Source organism: Papio anubis, chromosome 7, assembly GCF_008728515.1.
Source record: "Papio anubis isolate 15944 chromosome 7, Panubis1.0, whole genome shotgun sequence".
Taxonomy (NCBI): domain Eukaryota; kingdom Metazoa; phylum Chordata; class Mammalia; order Primates; family Cercopithecidae; genus Papio; species Papio anubis.
The window spans coordinates 143,495,652-143,513,376 of NC_044982.1; the positions used below are offsets into that span (position 1 = coordinate 143,495,652).

General features: G+C 43.6%; 1 protein-coding gene across 4 annotated transcripts in view; it reads left to right on the forward strand.

Moving 5' to 3' along the window:
• Nucleotides 1–111: 111 nt before the first annotated feature.
• The window catches only part of TP53BP1 (tumor protein p53 binding protein 1), a 111,464-nt gene continuing 93,850 nt past the window's right edge, over nucleotides 112–17,725 (forward strand). The window contains exons 1-3 of one of the 4 annotated variants that reach the window (XM_031667738.1): nucleotides 132–453; nucleotides 13,091–13,123; nucleotides 15,575–15,711. The gene's annotated coding sequence lies outside the window, so the exon portion shown is untranslated. Of the gene's footprint in view, nucleotides 454–13,090; nucleotides 13,124–15,541; nucleotides 15,712–17,725 lie in introns of those variants that run through there. The other 3 variants (XM_031667741.1, XM_031667739.1, XM_031667740.1) reach the window with 3 other exon arrangements.

A 17,725-nucleotide genomic window follows, 5' to 3' on the forward strand; every position in this document is an offset into this window, starting at 1 on the left:
CTCTGCGGTCTCGCCAGGCCGGAGGGTGGTGGCCGCCACCTCCCTCCCACCACGCCCTCCCCAGTACCCCCGGGAGCTTCCACTTAGACTTGAGCGGGGGTGGGGTCTCTGGGGGACCCACTGGAGGGGCGAGGCGGTTGCCTCGGCGCCGGAAGAAGCTTCTAGTTAAGATGTGTCCCTGATAAGTATTGTCTGGCAATTCCGCAGCCTCGCCCGAACTGAGGGGAGCCATCTTGTCCCTGTCTGTCTTAGAGTTTGTATCGTTGCCTCCATCTGTGTCTGTGTGTCTGTATTATCGTTGTTTGGCGTTTTTGTTTTTTGTCACTTCCTGCCTGGGTCCTGCCCGAGGTCTCAATCCTCGGCTTCCCTGTCCTTGCCCCAGGCCCTGGGAGTGCTCTGGAAGGCTGCGCAGTTTTGGAGGGGACAGAATGACCTTCCGGCCTTGAGTCCCTGGTGAGTTGTTATTCTGAAGATAGCAGTTGGCTGGCTAGTCTCCATCTGTGCTGAGTGCAGGACTCGAGTGCAATGAGCTCAGACTGCAGCAAGGGGGATTTGAGTAAAACCTAGGAAAGACCTTCCCATCTCCAAGTGATGTGACAGTGAGACGGGTCTCCCTCAGGAGACTGTTGTATTACTTCCCCCCTCCCCGCTCCCGGGAGTTCTTAAAACAGAAGGGGCAATGTTTGCCCCAGAGAAGAGGTGGACAGTTCTAAGATCAAAACCAGAGAGGTTGGGAAAGGACTGAGGAGGCCTTGCACTGTTTTATGACTGACTGGAACATCTTTGTAAAAATGTGCTGTTAGTCTAGCCTCCCCCATTCCTCAGTGTACCTCTACCTCCTCCACACGCCAGTCTTCTTTTACCCAGGATAGCGAATCATTCTGTGCATATATGTGTGGGACCGCCTATATTTCACCCTAGGGCTCCAGCAGTACTTTTTTTTTTTTTTGTCTCGTTTGCCTTCGCTTTGGAGATAGTACAGGGAAGAAAGGAGCACAGTACCAGATTCAGCAAGGCTGCCTGTGAGCCACATTCTAATTGGGCAGTGTCTGCATGTTAAATACTTCACAGTGGCTGGGCTCAGTGGCCCACGCCTGTAATCCCAGCACTTTGGGAGGCCAAAGTGGGCGGTTCACTTGAGGTCAGGAGTTCAAGACCAGCCTGGCCAACATGGGGAAACCCCACCTCTATTAAAAATACAAAAATAAGCTGGGCGTGGTGTTGGACGCCTGTAATCCCAGCTACTCGGGAGGCTGAGGCAGGAGAATCACTTGAGCCCCGGAGGCAGAGGTTGCAGTAAGCCAAGATTGCACCACTGCACTCCAGCCTGGGTGACAGAGTGAGACTCTGTCTCAAAACAAAACAAAACAAAACAAAAACTTTACAGCAATCCTGGTCCCTACCAGGGAGCATGTGTTACAGGAAAACAGCCAGTCCACTCTGCAACCAATTTGGACATGGCCCTGAAAATCCTTTTTGCAGCAGAAAGGGGAAAATAAGAGTACTGGTAGAATGTCAGATGGTGGGGATGCCTCACCCTCTAGTCTCATGACTATGACACATGAGACAGTGTTCCGCTGTACCTCTGCCCCACCCCACCCCCCACTATTTGTGGATCTGAATCTGGAAAAGAGCTTGGAGAGATGTGCAGGCCTCCTCTTCTGCAATCAGAAAAAGAGTACCATGTGGAGGCAGAGAGCCAGAATAGGTTGTGGGGAGAAAGAGACAGTTTCCATAGCAACTATAGAGATGAGGCCTCTAACTAGCACAGGGTCTCAGTATAAAGGTCAGCAGTAGTTAACCAAAGATTCTGCTTTCATCAAGTCTGACAAAGAGAGTAGACAATAGATCTGAATGGTATAGGGAAGGATCACACACTGATTAGATGGTAGAGGCAGAAACTCAGCCTTGTGATCTCAGGCCCTGCTAAAATTGGGTTTTATTAATTATAGTGCAAATGTAGATTATGGTAGTACTAAAATTGCTTATGTGTGCTGGATGAGTATTTTGCAGGCTCATTGCCAAAGGCTGACAATGTCACTGAAAGATTGGCTATAGGTGTCTGTTAATTATCCTCCTCTTTCCTTGGTTAACAGTATTCCAGCCATTCTACTGGGTGATGATTCCAGTATGATTATGTTGTCAGAATATGTATATATATTTAGAGACAGAGTCTTGCTCTGTCAGCAAGGCTGGTGTACGGTGGCATGATTGTAGCTCACTGTAACCTCAAACTCCTGCGCTCAAGTGATCCTTGCACCTCAGCCTCTGGAGTAGCTAGGACTATAGATGCATGCTATCACACTGGACTAGTTTGTAAAAATTTTTTGTAGAGACAGGGTCTTTGTGTGTTGCACAGGTTGGTCCCAAACTCCTGGCCTCAAGCAATCCTCTTGCCTTGGCCTCCCAAAGGACTGGGATTACAAGTGTGAGCCACTGTGCCCAGCCCAGAATTTTTTTTTTTTTTTAAGACAGAGTCTTGCTCTCTTGCCTAGGTTGGAGTGCAGTGGCATGATCTCAGTTCACTGCAACCTCTGCCTCCCAGGTTCAAGCGATTCTTCTGCCTCAGCCTCCTGAGTAGCTGGGACTACAGGCCTGCGCCACTACGCCCAGCTAATTTTTGTAGTTTTAGTAGAGATGGGGTTTCACCATGTTGGCCAGGCTGGTCTTGAAGTCCTGACCTCATGATCCACCCACCTCAGCCTCCCAAAGTGCTGAAATTACAGGCATGAGCCACTGCGCCTTGTCCAGAAAATATTTTTAAATGTTAAATTGCATATAGCACTGTCCAAAGTGCTCTATAAAGAAAACTGTGGCCAGGAGTGATGGCTCGCATCTGTAATCCCAGCTGTTTGGGAAACTGAGGCGGGTGGATCACTTGAGCCCAGAAGTTCAAGACCAGCCTGGGGTACATAATGGAACCCCATCTTTACAAAAAATACAAAAATTAGCCAGGTGTGGTGGTGCGTGCCTGTAGTCCCAGCTACTCAGGAGGCTGAGATGGGAGGATCAATTGAGCCCAGGAGGCAGAGGCTGCAGTGGGCCGAGATCTCGCCACTGCACTCTAGCCTGGTCAACAGGGCAAGCCTCTATCTCAAACAGAAAAAAAAAAAAAGAAAAAAGAAAACTGTGGAGCATTAGCATCTGTGTCCCAGAATTTTATAACAAAGACAGAAAATGCTCTGATACATATGCATAAGACATAGAAGGCTGATTAAAAAATTAAATACATATATGAGTTATGAAGAATTTAAAAACCTATTTTGAATTTAGGAAGTGTGCTATGGCAGAAGCCTGGTAGTAAAACGATGCTATTCAAAGGCCCTTCCAAGGGTGTTACCAGTTAACTATGAGTTGTCCAGGTTCTTGGCATATTGAACAAAGAATTGGACTAGCCGGGTGCAGTGGCTCACACCTGTAATCCCAACACTTTGGGAGGCTGAGGTGGGTGGATCACCTGAGGTCAGGAGTTTGAGACCAGCCTGGCCAACATGGTGAAACCCCACCTCTATTAAAAATACAGAAATTAGCTGGGCGTGGTGGTGGGCACCTGTAATCCCAGCTACTCGGGAGGCTGAGGCGGGAGAATTGCTTGAACCCAGGAGGTGGAGTTTGCAGTGAGTGGAGATCGTGCCACTCTGCTGCAGCCTGGGTGACAGAGTGAGACTTCGTCTCAAAAAAGAAGAATTGGACAAAATGCACAAACTAACCAATGGAAGACAAAAGCATAGATTTATTGAAGTGAAAGTACACTCTACAGAGTGGGAGTGGGCTCTAGTAAGTGGCTCAAGAGCCCCAGTTGCAAAAATCTTCTGGGGCTTAAGTACCCTTTAGAGGTTTCCTATTAATTACATCCTATGTAAGTGAAGACTTGGCCTGCCACCTATTGGAGGCTGAAGTGGTGGCTTGGCCCGTGACCAGTCAGAGGCTGAAGTGAAGTTACGCCCTATGCAAATGAAGACTTGGCTCCCACCAGTCAGAGGCTGAAGCGAAGGCTCCCTGTCTCCAGACCCTATTCTCCTCCCTCAAGGGGATTATTAGGGACCTGTGATATGCATGATTGTCAGACACAGGTAATAGTGTTTGATGGCTATGGAGCTTCCTGTTTTGTTTCATTTAACTGTTGACCCTGTGGAATGACCAAGTATGATCTTTTGGGAGCTCTCCAATTCTGTAGCTTCTTCCACAGTCTTGTCAAGCAAAATTGGCAGATATAGTGGCAGACCAATACTTTTGAACTATTTGTGATGAAGTACCCTTGAATTGTCAAAGGTGTCTAAGGATCCACCACTGAAAGAGGAAGTTAGAAGAGATGCAAGAGGAAGGCACTATTATAGGCTCTTTCCTTGGTTATGCACTGGAGTGGGCACAAGGCAAAAGATCATATAAATCTCAAATGGTTTGAAAAGTATTGGCTAAGTTTAAACCAGTTAGGGAATTTTCAACCCCCAGGCCTTCATAATGTATAGTGATAAATTATCCAATAGGTAAATTAAGCACACTTTTAACAAAGTGGGAAGGGCATCTCTTAAGTTTTTCTGGAAATAATTTCATATCTGGCATTTAAAATAAAGTATTAAAGTTGTCCTCATGAAAAATCAGAGCTTTACTTGCAACCAGTTACGCTCGTATTGAATTATGTGTTCATGGGAGAGAAGAACATCATAATTCTTTCAATGCTTAAAGTCTCTGTAAGATTTAAGACAGCTCTGGCAATTCATAAAGAAAAGATGCTGGCCCTTCTCTTCTAGCCTGATTAATGTCATTAGTTTTTCTGGGGGTCTGAGCTCATTTGGCAGAACTCCAGCCCTGCTCTTTGGATTGCATGGTTTTATCCACCAAAATATCCAAAGGGAGCTGCATACAGCTCAGATTCCCTCCCTGCACTCAGTTCTGCCTATAAAGCATTCTTACACAGAGAGAGGCGTGTTGGATTACAGAAGTGCTGTGTCAGAGGCTTATCCTTGGCTTTTGGGGGAAATACTATGATCATAATGCATACCAGCAGCCATAGGGTCACCTCAGCCTGAACAGCTGGTTTGTCTGCAAAGGCATGGAGTAAAATAACCTTTAAAAAGGCACTGAGTAAAATAATATCTAAAAAGGTTGAGATGGGGAAGAAGTCTGCATTTATTACTATGTCTGGGCCACAGAGGAGGCCCACAATAAATATTTTTCTAATTATTATTTGTTAACATTAAGTAAATGGGCAGAGCAATGGGACTGGGTTTATCTTCCACCTGCAGAGCATTGCAAAGGACAATGAAGGAATTTCCCCTTTTTCTTCCCTCACTTCCCACGTTCTTTTGTTTAAGAAAGTGATTCCCAAAAGTGAAAAAATTAATCTATCAATACCATCTTTCCTTATCCATTCCATTAGCCTGTGAGATGGAAGGTAGTGTTTGGCTGTGACCTCTGATACCATCTTTTCTTTTAATCTAAGCAAAGCTACCTCTTACTGCGGGGATCTCTAAGGATTTTCTCTGTGGTGGTAGAGATGATAGTGGTAAAGAGGATTGAAACCCAACTATATAACTTAGTTTTTAGTCCATACCTGTGTGTGAATTATATTTTGCATTTTTTTCCCCAAAGTATTCATAGAATGGAGTTATTTTCTTTCAAGGAATGCTTGGGTTGAAGAAATGTTATTCCCTTTACAGTATCACAAAATCACAAATACTTTGTGTCTTTCTTATCAGTTCCTTCTTGAAGATCCTTCATAATATGCCCTAACTTCCCTTTCCAACATTACCTCCTGCAAATATCCTGTTTTTATTTTTCCAATTTTATTTATTTATTTTTTGAAACAGAGTCTCGCTTTGTCACCCAGACTGGAGTGCAGTGGCACGATCTCAGCTCACTGCAACCTCCGCCTTCCAGGTTCAAGCAATTCCCTTGCCTCACCTTCCCGAGTAGCTGGAATTGCAGGAGTGCACCAACATACCTGGCTAATTTTTTGTATTTTTAGTAGAGACAGGGTTTCACTATTTGGCCAGGCTGGTCTTGAACTCCTCACCTCAGGTGATCTGCCCGCCTTGGCCTCCCAAAGTACTGGGATTACGGGAGTGAGACACTGCTCCTGGCTGCAAATATCCTGTAGTAACCCTTTTTTCATTCAGTCTGAACCACTTGCCTTTTTCTCATTCTTGTATTTTTTGTTTAGGCTGTTCATTTTTCCTTGAATACTCTGTTTTCCTGAATTCTTATCTAAGGGTTTATTTATTTACCTTTACCTTATTTGTGGAATAAAGGTTCATCTCATTCCACAAAGGATTTAAGGGATATGACCGAACTCAAACACAACTGCTTCTGCAAAACTGACTTTCTTATTTACCAACTATGTGAACTTTGGCAACTTGCTTATCTTCTCTGTGCTTTAGTTTCTTCATCTATAAAATTAAAATAATAATAGCACCCAACCTTATAGGGATTATTTTAAGAATTAAGTGGAACAACCTTTTAAATATGCTTAGCACAATGCCTGGAATTCATTCATTCATTCATTCATTCATTCAATAATATTTATGGCCAGGCACGGTAGGTCACACTTATAATCCCAGCACTTTGGGAGGCCAAAGCAGGAGGATCACTTGAGTCAAAAGGATCACTTGAGGTTGCAGTGAGCTGTGATCATGCCACTGCACTCCAGCTTGGGCAGCAGAGCAAGACTCCGCGTCAAAAAAAATTTGTTTTAATTTATTGATTGATTTGTAGAGATGGAGGTCTTGCTATTTTGCACAGGCTGGTCTTGAACTCCTGGCCTCAAGCAATCCTCCCATCTTGGTCTCCCAAAGCGATGAGATTACAGGCTTTAGCCACCATTCCTGGCCCTCCCGTATACATTAAATTGTCTCTTGATTACCTATAATAACTAATACAATGTAAATGCTATGTAAATTGTTGTATTGTTTGGGAAATAATGACAAGAAAAAAAAAGTCTGTGAATGTTTGGTAGAGATGCAACCATCCTTTTTTTTTTGAATATTTTCAATTCATGGTTGGTTGAATCCACAGATGCAGAATCCCCATATAGGGAAGGCTGACTATATTTTAAAACACTACAAAGAAGAATCAGGAGAAGGCAGGGCAAGACTTCAGACTAAGATGTAAGCCTGACATCTGTGGAAGGAGAGAGGGAAGAAAGGAGGATTGGAAAGGAAGAACCTTATCCTTATCTAAGAAAATTATCTAAGAAAGTTTTGGCTATGCCAAGGAAGAGTCCTTAAACCAGAGGCACCTGTTAATGAAATCTTGCATCTTAACAGGAACGGGCCTGCCATTGTATTCCTGCTGTGCTTAACCATTGGCTAGGATCAGCCTGTCGGAAACATGCCCTTAATGCAAATGTGATGGTAGATCCAGAAGGGCAGCAGGTGGAGCCATCATTTAATTATGGTCTCTGTAAGCACATATCAGTGGTGCATTTTCTTTCTTTCTTTCTTTTCTCTCTCTCTCTCTTTCTTTCTTTTCTTTTTTTTTTTTTGAGACGGAGTCTCACGCTGTCGCCCAGGCTGGAGTGCAGTGGCCGGATCTCAGCTCACTGCAAGCTCCGCCTCCCGGGTTCACGCCATTCTCCGGCCTCAGCCTCCCGAGTAGCTGGGACTACAGGCGCTGCCACCTCGCCCGGCTATTTTTTGTATTTCTTAGTAGAGACGGGGTTTCACTGTGTTAGCCAGGATGGTCTCGATCTCCTGACCTCGTGATCCGCCCATCTCGGCCTCCCAAAGTGCTGGGATTACAGGCTTGAGCCACCGTGCCCGGCCTCTTTTCTTTTCTTTCTTTTCTTTCTTCCTTTCTCCCTTTCTCCCTTTCTTCCCTTTCTTCCCTTTCTTCCCTTTCTTTCCTTCTTTCTTTTTTTTTTTTTGAAATGGAGTTTTGCTCTTGTTGCCCAGGCTGGAGTGCAATGGTGTGATCTCGGCTCACTGCAACCTCTGCCTCCCGGGTTCAAGCAATTCTCCTGCCTCAGCCTCCCAAGTAGCTGGAATTACAGGCGCCGGCCACCACGCCCGGCTAATTTTTTTGTATTTTTAGTAGAAACAGGGTTTTGCCATGTTGGCTAGGCTGGTCTTGAAATCCTGACCTCAGGTAATGCACCTGCCTCGGGCTCCCAAAGTGTTGGGATTACAGGCATGAGCCACTGTGCCCAGCCCAGTGGTGCATTTTTATGGTTGCCACAGTATATACTGCATGGATAAGTTTATCTGAAATTCTAGAATGGGCAAGACTAATCTACAGTGACAGAAAGCAGATAAATGATTGCCTAGGGCTGGTAATTGATTGCAAAGGGCACAAGGGAACTTTTCGGGTGATTGAAATGTTCTATATTTGATTGGGGTCATAGCTACACACACCTGCGCATGCACGTGCACAAATGGATGCATGTGTATGCATCCATTTATTGAACTCATCAAACTCTACACTTAAAATGGGCCCAATTATGACTGGGCGTGTTGCTTATGCCTGTAATCTCAGCACTTTGGGAGGCCAAGGCGGGTGGATCACCTGCGGTCAGGAGTTCAAGACCATCCTGGCCAACATGGTGAAACCCCATCTCTACTAAAAATACAAAAAAAATTAGCTTGGTACGGTGGCACATGCCTGTAATCCCAGCTACTCGTGGGGCTGAGGCAGGAGAATCACTTGAGCCTGGGAGGCAGAGGTTGCAGTGAGCCAAGATTGTGCCATTGCACTCCAACTCCAGCCTAGGCGACAGAGCAAGACTCCGTCTCCAAAAAAAAAAAAAAAAAAAAAAGAAAGGGCCCAATTTTAATTGTACGTAAATGATGTATAAAGTTGACTAAAAAACACAAGATAGGCCGGGCATGGTGGCTCACGCATGTAATCCCAGCACTTTTAGAGGCCAAGGTGGGCAGATCGCTTGAGGCCAGGAGTTCAAGACCAGCCTGGCCAACATGACAAAACCCCGTCTCTACTAAAAACACAAAAACTAGCTGGGGGTGGTGGTGTGTGCCTGTAATCCCAGCTACTCGGGAGGCTGAGGTACAAGAATCGCTTGAACCCAGGAGACAGAGGTTGCATTTAGCTGAGATCGTGCCATCGCACTCCAACTGGGGTGACAAAGTGAGATTCTGCCTCAAGAAAAAAAACAAACGGCTGGGCACAGTGGCTCACGCCTGTAATCCCAACACTTTGGGAGGCCAAGGTGGGCGGATCACGAGGACAGAAGATCAAGACCATTCTGGCTAATATGGTAAAACCCCGTCTCTACTAAAAATTACACGCACAAAAATATAGCTGGGCGTGGTGGCGGGCACCTGTAGTCCCAGCTACTTGGGAGGCTGAGGCAGGAGAATGGTGTGGACCCAGGAGGCGGAGCTTGCAGTAAACCAAGATCGTACCACTGCACTCCAGCCTGGGCGACAGAGCGAGACTCCGTCTCAAAAAAAAAAAAAGAAAAAAACAAGCATGAGATATATCACTTCACACTGACAAACCAAATGTTAGTGAGAATGTGGAGCACCTGAAACTCTAATATGTTGTTAGTGGAAGTATAAAATTATACAATAATTTTATTTATTTATTTTTAATTTTTTTAGAGACAGAGTCTTGCTCTGTTGCCCAGGCTGGAGTGCAGTGGTGTGATCATAGCTCACTGCAACCTTGAACTCCTGGGCTCAAGTGATCTTCCCACCTCAGCCTCCCTAGTAGCTGGTACTACAGGCTGGCGCCACCATGCTTGACTAATTTTTAAAACATTTTTTTGGAGAGATAAGGCCTCCCTATATTGCCCAGGCTGGTCTTGAACTTCTGGGTCAAGCGAGCCTCCCACCTCAGCCTCCCAAAATGTTGGGATTACAGGCATGAGCTACCGCACATGGCCTACAGTCATTTTCGAGAACTATTTTTGGCAGTTTCTTTTTTTTTTTTTTTTTTTTGAGACGGAGTCTTGCTCTGTGCCCCAGGCTGGAGTGCAGTGGCGCGATCTCGGCTCACTGCAAGCTCCGCCCCCCCGGGTTCACGCCATTCTCCTGCCTCAGCCTCCTGAGTAGCTGGGACTACAGGCGCCCGCCACCTCGCCCGGCTAATTTTCTTGTATTTTTAGTAGAGACAGGGTTTCACCGTGTTAGCCAGGATGGTCTCGATCTCCTGACCTCGTGATCCGCCCGTCTCGGCCTCCCAAAGTGCTGGGATTACAGGCTTGAGCCACCGCGCCCGGCCGGCAGTTTCTTATAAAGTGAAAGGAGCACACATCCTATGACCCGCAGTTCCACTGCTAGTTATCTACCCAAGATAAATGAAAACAAACATTCACAAAATGAATTGTTTATAAATGTTCATAGCAGCTTTATTTATAATAGTCTAAAACAACCCAAATATGCAGTAATAGGAGAATTAATAAAACAAATTGTGGTACATACAATTGAATGTTGCTGAGCAGTGAAAAAGAATGAAGTACTGATGCATGCAGCAACATGCAAAATGTTGAGCAAAAGAAGCTGGACACAAAAGACCACATACTGTGTGATTCCATTTATATAAAATAGTATCACAGGCAAAATTAATCTATCGTCATAGAAGTTACAATATGAATGCCTTGTGGAATGGGGATTGACTGGAAGGGACCATGAGTGACTCTCTGGAGTGATGAAAGTGTTCTATATATTGATTGATATGTAGGTTTCATGGCTGCATACATTGGTCAGAGCTCATCAAATTACTGGCCAAGGACAGTGGCCTATGCCTGTGATCCCAGCATTTTGGGAGGTCAAGGTGGGAGGATTGCTTGAGCCCAAAAGTTCAAGACCTGCCTGGGCAACATAGTGAAACCCCATCTCTACAAAAGAAAGAAAAATTAGCCAGATGTGGTGGTGCATGCCTGTAGTTCCAGCCCCAGGGAGACAGCTGGGAGGATCACTTCAGCCCAGGAGCTGAGCCCAGGAGTTCAAGGCTGTGGTGAGCTGTGATCGAGCCATTGCACTCTAGCCTGGGCCACAGAGCAAGACCTTGTCTCTTAAAAAAAAAAAAAAAAATTACACAATTAAGAGCTATGGATTTCACTGTATTTAAATTTTTCCTCAATAAAAAAATCAGTCACTAAAAATAAAAAACAAAATGAAAGACACAAGCCTAACTATTGAATTGGTAGTATAGTTTTAAATGATTTTAAAATACGATAATTTAACTTTCTACATATATATGTTTTTTAGACAGACTGTCACTGTCACCCAGGCTGGTGTGCAGGGGCATGATTACTGCTCACTGCAGACCTGACCTCCTGAGCTCAAGTGATCCTCCTGCATTGGCCTCCCAAAGTTCTGGGATGTGAGCCACTATGCCTGGCCTGTTCATTTTCGTTGGGTGTGTTGATGATGTTCTTATGTTTACAATATTCTCTTTTATTTTATTTTATTTTATTTTATTTTATTTCTTTGAGACAAGAGTCTCACTCTGTTGCCCAGGCTGGAGTGCAGTGGTGTGATCTCTGCTCACTGCAACCTCCGCCTCCCAGGTTCAAGTGATTCTCTTGCCTCAGCCTCCCAAGTAACTGGGACTACTGGTGCCCACCACCATGCCTGGCTAATTTTTGCGTTTTTTTTTTTTTTTGAGACAGAGTCTCGCTCTGTCGCCCAGGCTGGAGTGCAGTGGCGCGATCTCAGCTCACTGCAAGCTCCGCCCCCTGGGTTCACGCCATTCTCCTGCCTCAGCCCACCACCATGCCCAGCTAATTTTTTTGTATTTTTAGTAGAGACTGGGTCTCACCATGTTAGCCAGGATGGTCTCGATCTCCTGACCTTGTGATATGCCTGCCTCGGCCTCCCAAAGTGCTGGGATTACAGGCGTGAGCCACCACGCCGGGCCTAATTTTTGTATTTTTAGTAGAGATGAGGTTTCAGGATGTTGGCCAGGCTGGTCTTAAACTCCTGACCTCAGGTAGTCCACCCACCTCAGCCTCCCAAAGTGCTGGGATTATAAGTGTGACCCACCAAGCCTGGCCTAAAATATTCTCTACATTTTAGACACAGAAGTATTTATGAATAAAATTATATGATGTCTGGGATTTGTTTAGAAATCAGTTTGGAGGAAGTGGGTGGATATAGATGAAATAAGATTGAGCATTTGTTGGAAAAAAATAAAAGAAAAACAACAAAAGAAGATTGAGCATTTGTTGATAATTGTTGAAGGTGGATTATATAAGTACATAGCTTTTAAATTTTTCTCTATTAATAAAAAAATAGTCTCTTCAAGCTTTTTGTTATAAGCAACCAGAAGGGCGAAGTTGCCATCAACTGAGATGGGGAAGGCTGCAGGTGGAGTAGGCTTGGTAGAAGAGATGAGTTCAATTTTAAGCATGTTGAATTTGAGATGTCAATTGGACATCAAAATGAAGATATTGAATAGGCAGCTAGATACATAAATTTGTAATTTGAGAGAGAGGTGTGGGTCAAAGATATAGTTAGGAGTCATTGGCATATAGATTGTATTTATAGCAATGTGACTGGATAAAATCAAGAAAGGAGTGAGAGTAAATAGAACTTAGAACATAGTAAGTGCTCAAGAAGTATTCATTATAACCACGACTAAAATTCTTTCAATTTCTGTCTCACAATGCCTACAGAACTTTTATTGTATCTTGTACTATCATTATTTGTATGTCTTATCTCCTTCCTAGATTGTAAATTCTTTGAAGCTAGAAACTAGATATTATTCATCCTTGTACACTGCTCTCTCTCCACCACCACCGTGGAGCCAAAATGGTACCTTGCATTTAAGTGAATTGAAATTAATAAATGCACCTGAGTTTGTGAAGACACTTTTGGTCAGTTTTATGGGTTTTCTGACTTGCTCTGACTTTGGGTTCTTGAGACTCTGTGTGATGTGCTTATATGTGAGTAGAGTCAAGATGCATTACTGTTATTCTTGCCACTAGTTAGTTAGCACACTAGCTCTGTACAGCCCAGATCAGCCTTTGAGACCTAGCTCTACTGAAGACACTACAGAAGGGATATGCTCAGAGTAGAGTGGGAAAGGGTAATCATGACACAGGAAGTAGGATCCAAGAGTAGGCACTGTGTTCATGCAATGTTACTTTTACTTTATTATTTATTTATTGTTTTAAATTTTATTTTAGGTTCAGGGGTACATGTGCAGGTTTGTTAAATAGGTAAGTTGCATTATCACGGTGTTTGTTGTACAGATTATTTTGCCACCCAGGTAACAAGCATAGTAACTGATAGATAGTTTTTGATTCTCACCCTCCTCCCCCCTCCCCCCTTAAGTAGGCCCCAGAGTCTGTTGTTCACTTCTTTGTACGTAGACATTACTTTGTGTACACACACTACCTCAGAATATGAGTAACCATTTCATAGTTCAGCCACTAGGACACAGTGGTGTCCTTGACCACTGAAGTCTTCTCTTATATTCTTTTTAGATTTCTCAGCCCCAGAACATAAAAACTCCTTTCTTCCTATTGAAACTTAGGAGTTTAGGAATAACTGCTTTTTGTTTGTTTGTTTGTTTTTGTTGTTGTTTTTTAATTTGCAAAATGAACTTTTCTCACCTTCTACCACCCTGGGTCTGATTTCTGGCAGTTTCCATAGTCTCTAAATATATTCCTTCTCTTGTCCTCATGCTATTCCTATGTTAGGTACAGGTTAACTTTTCTTTTTTTTTTTTTTTTTTTGAGATGGAGTCTCGCTCTGTCGCCCAGGCTGGAGTGCAGTGGCCAGATCTCAGCTCACTGCAAGCTCCGCCTCCCGGGTTCACGCCATTCTCCGGCCTCAGCCTCCCGAGTAGCTGGGACTACAGGCGCCCGCCACCTCGCCCGGCTAGTTTTTTTGTATTTCTTAATAGAGACGGGGTTTCACCGTGTTAGCCAGGATGGTCTCGATCTCCCGACCTCGTGATCCGCCCGTCTCGGCCTCCCAAAGTGCTGGGATTACAGGCTTGAGCCACCGCGCCCGGCCAGGTTAACTTTTCTTTAGTTTTGCTTAGTACCAAACTGCCCAGCTCCAATCTTGGATAATTTAGTACCACTCTCTTTCTTTATTTTTTATTTAATAACCACAGTATAATTATCAAGATCAGAAAAATAACATTGATTTGTTACTAATCTACAGACTTTATTCAGATATCAACAGTGCTCCCATTAGAATTATTTATAGAAGAAGGGAAACCAAGTTCTTGTCCAGGATTCAGTTCTGCATCATCTGTTGCATATAATGGTTTTGTCTTTTTTTTTTTTTTTTTTTGAGTCGGAGTCTCGCTCTGTCGCCCAGGCTGGAGTGCAATGGCGCGATCTCAGCTCACTGCAAGCTCCGCCTCCCGGGTTCCCGCCATTCTCCTGCCTCAGCCTCCCGAGTAGCTGGGACTACAGGCGCCCACAACCGCGCCCGGCTAATTTTTTGTATTTTTAGTAGAGACGGGGTTTCACCGTGGTCTCGATCTCCTGACCTTGTGATCCGCCCGCCTCGGCCTCCCAAAGTGCTGGGATTACAGGCGTGAGCCACCGCGCCCGGCCATGGTTTTGTCTTTGTAGTCTTCTCAAATCTAGAACATTTCTTGAGACTTTCATTGTCATTCTTGACCTTGGCAGCACTTCTCTCTCTCTCTCTCTTTCTCTCTCTTTGGAGAATAGGGGCCGTTTATCTGTAGAGCACACATTAATGTGGGTTTATCTGATATTTTCTCATGATCAGATTTAGGTTATACATTTTTGGCAGGAATACAATTAAAGTGTGATATATCCTCACAGCATCATATCAAGTGACACAGATAGCTTTTTGTCCCCTTACTGGTATATTAACTGAGATTAGTTGGTTGAGTTGGTGAATATCAGGCTTCTTCACTGCAAATTTACCACTTTTCTCTTTGTAATAATTCAGTACATTTTAGGGAGATACTTTGAGATCGTGTATATACCCTCTTTCACCATATTATGAGTTTTAGGATTAATGATATTTATTTTGAATCATCTTTATTGTGAAATATAGCACATATAAAGTGAATAAAATAAAATATAAATGTACAAATTTATGAATTATAAATAGTATACCTGTGTAATGCCTCTGGTAATAAAAAATAGAACATTTCCAAGCACCTCACATGCCTTTTCATGAATTACAACCCCACTGTTCCCTATAAAATTAACCATACATTCTGACTTTTATTGCAATCCTGTTATTACAATTTTTTATGATCTAAGTATGCATCTTTAAACATTAAAGTTTAGTCTCATTGAAAAACTTGTTTACTGTAGTAAAATACACATAAATGTACCATTATAATCATTTTTAAGTGTATGGTTCAATGGCATTAAGTACATTTACATTGTTGTGCAACAATTACCACCATCCATCTCCAGAACTTTTTCATCTTCCCAAACTAAAGCTCTGTAAATCATTAAACAATAAATTCCCTTTCCTCTCTCCTCCTAGCTCCTGGCAGCCACCATTCTACTTTCTCTCTTTCTGAATTTGCCTACTCTAGGTACCTCATATAAATATAATCGCACAATATTTGTTCTTTTGTGTCTGGCTTATTTCACTTAGCATAACGTTTTCAAGGTTCATCTGTGTTGAGCATGTTTGTATCACTCTCAATTTTTATTCTATAGTACTGGCTTCCAGGAAGTTAGGAATTGGAAAGAAAGCTGAGATGGTGGAGGAGAGCCAGGATTTATCAAGTCACAGGATGAATTTTGAGGAGGGAATGGCAACAGCATCAGACACTACAGACGTCAAAGATAATGAGGTAATTTGTTGTTGTTGTTTTTTGAGACACAGTCTTGCTCTGTAGCCCAGGCTGGAGTGCAGTGGCGCGATCTCGGCTCACTGCAGCCTCCGCCTCCCAGGTTCAAGTGATTCTTCCACTTCAGCCTCCTGAGTAGCTGCGAATACAGGTGCACACCACCGTTGTATTGTTAGTAGAGACAGGGGTGTTCACCATGCTGGCCAGGCTAGTCTTGAACTCCTGAGCTCAAGCAATCAGCCTCCCTTGGCTTCCCAAAGTACTGCGATTACTTGAGCTACCGCGCCTGGCTGATAATGAGGTAGTTTGACAAGAAAATTTTAGAACCAGTTATTAGCATGTTTTGAGTAACTACTTTGTGTCTGGCATTAGATTTATGGAGGTTGAAGCCAGACTGCAAACATAGAGAAGTAGAGTGGACAGGAGATGCTACTTGGATGTGAAGATTTGATTACTTCTATACAAAGAGGGGAGAGGCTGGGCGCCATGGCTCATGCCTGTAATCCCAGCACTTTGGGAGGCCAAGGTGGGCAGATCACCTGAGGCCAGGAGTTTGAGACCAGCTTGACCAACATGGAGAAACCCTGTCTCTACTAAAAATACAAAATTAGCTGGGTGTGGTGGTGCATGCCTGTAATCCCAGCTATTCAGGAGGCTGAGGCAGGAGAATCACTTGAACCCAGGAGGCGGGGTTGCGGTGAGCAGAGATTGCACCATTGCACTCCAGCCTGGGCAAGAAGAGTGAAACTCCGTCTCAAAAAAAAAAAAAAAAAAAAAGGAATATATGATTGTTTTCCTATCATTAAATTTGGCACTTGTCAAGTCTCCTCAGTAGAGTACTCTGTCACTGAGCTCCAAAACTATGAGTTTCCATAAGATCATGAAGCAACTTTAAAGGTTGGTGGAATACCTGTGAGGGAAGAATAAGGTGGCTAGGGTTCTTTTGCTAGAAGTCTTTGAGGAGGCTTCAGAAAAATACAAACTAAGTCAAATAGCATTTAGATTTGTTGTTTGATTGTTTGACATTTATTACAGAATTATAGGACCAAATGAGATGATCCCAACTTAATGACATCTATTTGGGTTTTAAAGATAGCAGTTAAAGACAATATGAGAGGAAATGACTTTAAATTATATAATAAAGGATTTAGGTTAGAAGATTAGGATTAGAAGAAAAATTTCTGACAATGAGGTTTGTTAAACTTTAAAGCAAGTTAACATAAGATCTGTTGAGTCTTCTTCTCTGGGAGGGTTTTAGAGGTAAGTTAGATTTCTCTGTCTAAGGTGGTTTAGAAAAAGATGTTACCTGTAGATAGGTAAATGTGCTGTTGGTCCTTTGCAGTCTAGGAGTCAATAAAGGCCTTTGACTCATCTAGCTGCATTCAGTCACAGCTTCCATGGGCAACCATTCTGCCTGTAGTTTCTGTTTTTTCTGGATAATTTAATGATTAAGTTAATTGCCACACTGCCTAACAAGGAATTAATAGTTTTTCTTAACAGTTTTTTTTTAAGACTCTTGTTTAGTAATGCAAATGGCTCACTCATGTATTTATCTATTTATTTTTAGTCAGGTTGAGGTTTTTAGGTTTTTATCTTTATTTTATTTTATTATTATTATTTTTTTGAGACGGGGTCTTGCTGTGTTGCCCAGGCTGGAGTGCAGTGGCGTGATCTTGGCTCACTGCAAGCTCCGCCTCCTGGGTTCACGCCATTCTCCTGCTTCAGCCTCCTGAGTAGCTGGGACTACAGGCACCCACCACCACGCATGACTAATTTTTTGTATTTTTAGTAGAGATGGGGTTTCACCCTGTTAGCCAGGGTGGTCTTGAACTCCTGACCTTGTGATCTGCCCGCCTCGGCCTCCCAAAGTGCTGGGATTACAGGCGTGAACCACCACGCCTGGCCTTTTTTTTTTTTTTTTGAGATGGAGTCTCGCTCTGTTGCCCCAGCTGGAGTGCAGTGGCGCGATCTCGGCTCACTGTGACCTCCACCTCCAGGGTTCAAGCAATTCTCCTGC